General features: G+C 50.1%; 1 non-coding gene across 1 annotated transcript; it reads left to right on the top strand.

The window, feature by feature from the left end:
• Positions 1-1,974: 1,974 nt before the first annotated feature.
• Positions 1,975-2,046, top strand: Trnae-cuc. The gene has a single exon. It is a non-coding gene; the product is annotated as a tRNA-Glu (tRNA).
• The last annotated feature ends 2,802 nt before the right edge of the window (positions 2,047-4,848 follow it).

Here is a 4,848-nt window from a genome sequence, read left to right on the forward strand (position 1 = left end):
CTTACGTACAAGGCTGCACTCCACACAGATACCTTTGTAAAATAGTATCCAACCATTAGAATTTATATTCGGCATGAACAAATTTTCTTTTTCAGAACGCTTTTCTTGCTATTGACAGTCTTCAGTCAGGTTTGCGTCTGCATCAGGAAATGCCTTACAATTTAAAATCTGATTTCGAAAACTGTTCGAAATATATATTATTCTTTCGTGATTCTTAAGCAAGGTGCTGGCGATGATTACATTATGCTCTGTGGGAAATTCTATCAGGTGGCTTCCACTTTCATCCCTTCCCCCTAGCCTTTGTGTTCTTACTGTTTCGTGTACCTGCTACCGTATCACATTTTAAATTTTTGTCTCGCTTAACTATATGAATAATTTCTTTTGTCGTACATTGTTTCAATGTGTTAGGAGATAGTGAACAATCGTGAACGGTAGTCATGAAATCTGTTCATGGTGAAATGAGAAAACATGAATAATGAAATATGTGAAAGAGTACATTGTACAGAAAATGAAAAATTGGTATGTCTTCATCCAACTTCGTCTTTCCTTCATGTAGGTGTAAGATATAGTTAATCAAACGCACCGCGCGTTTCGGTGGGTCCCACCCCGTACCTCAGTGGCTGTCCGTCATTGGCTACCGCTAACGTCTGCCGCTTCCAGATGGGAACGCCAATTCCGCGAGCCGCCGCGTCAAAGCGGAAAACGCTTGCCGCTGCCGCTGCCGCACGACGCGCTGCCGCGCTCTAGTGGGAACCGGCCTTCAGACGCCGCCATGGTGAACGCAACCGGGCACACCGCATTGTAGACCGACATAGCGGACAAAGGCCTGCAACAGGCGATCTCGCCTTCTACGGCGTGAGGCAATCTGAATAGCTACCAAAACATAACGGAGGTTTTACAGCCCGAGGCACCGCCCCTCCTGCAGTTCATTCCACATGCCATTTTCCACCAGGACAACGCGCGGCCACATGTGAACTCTCCCACAACATTATCTGCGTGATCGTTCCAGTCCAAGCTCTTCATAATTGTAATTGCTAGGTATTTAGCTGAATTCACAGCCCTTACCTTTGTTGACTTCTCGTGTACCCAAAATTTAACAGATTTTGTTTGGTACTCATGTGAGTGAACTCTAACTTTTCGTTATTCAGAGACAACCGCTAATTTTCGTATCGTAGAGATGTCGTACCTACGACATTTTGCAATTGTTTTTGATCTTCTGATGGTTTTACCAGGCGGTAAAGGACAGCATCATCTGTAAAACAATCTAAGACTGCTGCTCAAATTGTCTCCTAAATCGTCTGCATCCACCAAAAGCAGAAGAAGGACTATAACACTCCCTTGGGGAACACCAGATATGACTTCTGTTTTTATTCGATGACTTTCCGTCGATTACTATGTGCTGCGACCTTTCTGACAGGAAATCACGTACGCAGCTGCACAGTTTAAACTATTTATGCAAAAGGAAATCAATGGCTTCATTAAAAAAAAAAACATTTGGAGTTCGTCGGTATTAAAAACTAAAATAAGTAATTAAACAAATAAACGTAACTGAGAAAAGTTTTCAGATAGAAATTTTCGGAACGGTTGGATTGCGAGGTAGCAAAACGACGTCGTAGAGGTGGGATATGAAAAACGATGAAAGAATAGCTGAAGAAAAGGACACAAGAAATGAGAAGAAACTGAAGACGCTATATAGCTCCCACTGAAGAGCAGCAGATCACCGCAGTAAATCTGTGGGAAAGATCCATCCGGTGGTGACTGTAACCCTGGGACGGCCGCCTGAGAGTGGGGCTGGTAACTTTATCGCAGCTGGCGGGCCGCCAAAGGGCCTTATTAGTTCGGCGGCAAATCCTCTAAGATGAGATGCTGCAAGACAGTGGTCATATTCTTCAAACCTCCCATCTCGGCACAAGTACCGTGACTGTAGTTGTATAGTGAAAGTTTAAAACGCAATCGGTAAGAGGACTTCATGTATCCGGTATGGTCTAGTGGCTAGGATACCTGGCTCTCACCCAGGAGGCTCGGGTTCGATTCCCGGTACCGGAAAAATTTTACTCCACAAATAGCTGTAGAAAATTTATCAAGTATTCGGTATTAATACGTATGTTCGTAATGTGCAGTCACTACCTCGAATGAATTCGGCATAAAGCTTTACAAAGGTAAATACAAGGACGTGTTGCTCATTTGAGACAGTCACAGATCGTACGTCGCCAAGACAAGAACGGATAGCCACCGCTGCATTTCAGATTTTCTACTGCATCTGATGGTATTGGCGAGTCTTTTAATAAATTACACCACCAGTACTTGGCTGGCTGCCGCTCTCCACTGTGCGTCCCAGGTAGGCGAGGATTACCGGCCGCCGAGCCGTCGCCGCCCGACATCCTACCGCGCCGCGCCCGCTCCCGCCGCCTGCCGGCTCCCGCGCCGCGCCAGCCGTAGCTGTTCGTTTCCTACGCACGATCCAACGATTCGGTAAGTGACGATGACCACGTATAACGGCTCGAACACGATTTTGTAATTGCGATTCGATCGGGAATACGTGAGGCCGACGGCCTTTGAAATCGAAGAATGGATGTTCGACGAACTGCGTACAGAGGAGGAGGAACTGGAGGGGTTGATGCTCGATTTTACATTGTATAGTTAATTTATAAAGTTAAAAACGCTAATACGGTGTGTGTCCACACATGGTGGAATGCGAAGATGTAAGCATAGGGATGGCGCAGTGAGCGATGTGAAGATCTCCTTGGCCGGATACGGTGTGCGTCATTTGAAGGTGTACAACCTCCCATTTGAAGTGCCTGACGACGAAGTGGGACGTTACTTGCGTCTTTATGGCGAAGTAATATCTGTTAACGGAGAGTTGTGGGGTGCTGGCCACCGGTACAAGGTGGACTCTGGCGTCAGAGCAGTGACAACGGTGCTGACAAAACACGTGCCTTCGTTTGTAACGATCGGTGGGCATAGGGGGGTCGTGCAATACAACGGCCAGCCCCAAACGTGCTCAATCTGCAGCTCCACGGAGCACATGAGGGCAACGTGTCCGAGGAGCAGACGTCCGGCGCAATTGCCGCGCACAGAAGCCGCGGATCCACCGCGAGAAGCCGCCAGTGCCAGCTACGCTGGAGCGGTAGCGCGCGACGCTCCACGTGCTCACGAGACGGCCTCAGCGGAAGCGGCAGCCCCGTCAGCCGCCGCCACGGAAGGCCCAGCGGCGCCCCCACCCCCTGCCGCAGGTAGCGCGGGAGAGAATCGCCAGCTGAGCTCCGACTCGGAGGGCGAAAGTACGACGCAGCCCTAGTCCCCGCCCCCGCCGCCGGACACACCCAGCCGACAGCCGCGCCTGCCAGCAGCCCCGCCGCCCAGGCCGGGCCCAGCGCCGACGTCGCCACGCCGTACAGCGAGATGCGTGAGCTTGCCATCAAAAAGCAAGTCACGAATCTTGCCCGCATTCTGAAGGAATCACAAGACGAGCCGAAAGGAAAAAACGTGGACGTCCCGGCCGCGGGAAATCCAAAAGGCGGCGGAGCAAGAGGCGAAGTCTCAGCCGTGAAAAAGACGATGACAAGATGGACGTATCTGAAGCAGAAGAGTCAGATACGTCAACCGCAAGCAAAAAGGCAACAACCCCTAAAGCAGAGGACGTAGTACTACGGCCAGAACGGCCACAGCACTCTACAGACCCGCCTCCACAAAGCGATTAAATGCAACAGGGCTCAGTACATAGTGTAATTACGTGTAACGTGAACCGAATGACCGCCGCACTAAAATTAGACGCACTAATTGACTTCCTGCAGCACAAAGCCGCAGACGTGGCTATGTTACAGGAGGTGGTCACGACGGCTATAGAACAGGTACCGGGATACGAAGTCATCTGCAACATCGACGCAGGAACTCGCTGCGGAACTGCCACGCTAGTCAGGCACGGCCTCCAATTTGGCGATGTGAAAATGATGCCCGACGGACGCGGAATAGCGGTGAAGGTGGAAGACACTGTATTTGTAAACATTTACGCTCCGTCGGGAACAGAAAACAAGCGTGCAAGGAGCAAATTTTACAACGAGGACATCTGCGAGCTTTTAGTTCACAACAACAACGTCGTGCTGGCAGGTGACTTCAACTGCGTAATTTCACCCGAAGACCAGATCCCGGTACCCAACTTGTGCGCCGAACTGCAGGATTTAGTTAGGCGTCTAAAATTACCAGACACCTGGCGTCTACTACACCAAAACCACACAGTATTCGCGTACCTGTATAACCGCGGCAGAAGCAGAATCGACAGAGTGTACATAAACAGAGAGATGGCCACCTCTGTCACACAAGTAGAAGTCTGCCCTGTGACCTTCTCAGATCACTGTGCCTATCAGTGCAAACTCCGTCTACCGAGAAGCAAGCTTCCAGCAGGAAGAGGAACGTGGAAGCTAAATACAAGCCACCTCACGGACGGAAAGCTGAAGCAGGAGGCGAGGCGAGTACAATTCCACTACTGAGTGGTGGGTAGAACACGCCAAACCGCAAATAAGAAGGGAACTCATAAGGCACAGTGCTGAGAAGGCTTTCTGGAAACGAAACACGGCAGACTTCTACACAAGATGCCTACGAGACGCGATGGACGCCCCCGCGGACGACGAACTCTTTCTGCCCGCGGATCTGAAGACTCAAGGCACGTATACTGAGCCTGAAAAGGGACAAAGTGAGAGGAGTCATCGCCCGTAGCCAGACAAACGGCGAAATCGAAGATGAACCTGCCACGCTGCACCACCTGCACAGGGAAAAACAGAGGGCTAACAGCAAACAAATAAGGCAACTAGTGGACAAGGACGGGAACAGGTTGACGACGAAGAAAGACAT

Source organism: Schistocerca americana, chromosome 9 (assembly GCF_021461395.2).
Source record: "Schistocerca americana isolate TAMUIC-IGC-003095 chromosome 9, iqSchAmer2.1, whole genome shotgun sequence".
In the NCBI taxonomy this organism is placed as follows: Eukaryota; Metazoa; Arthropoda; class Insecta; order Orthoptera; family Acrididae; genus Schistocerca; species Schistocerca americana.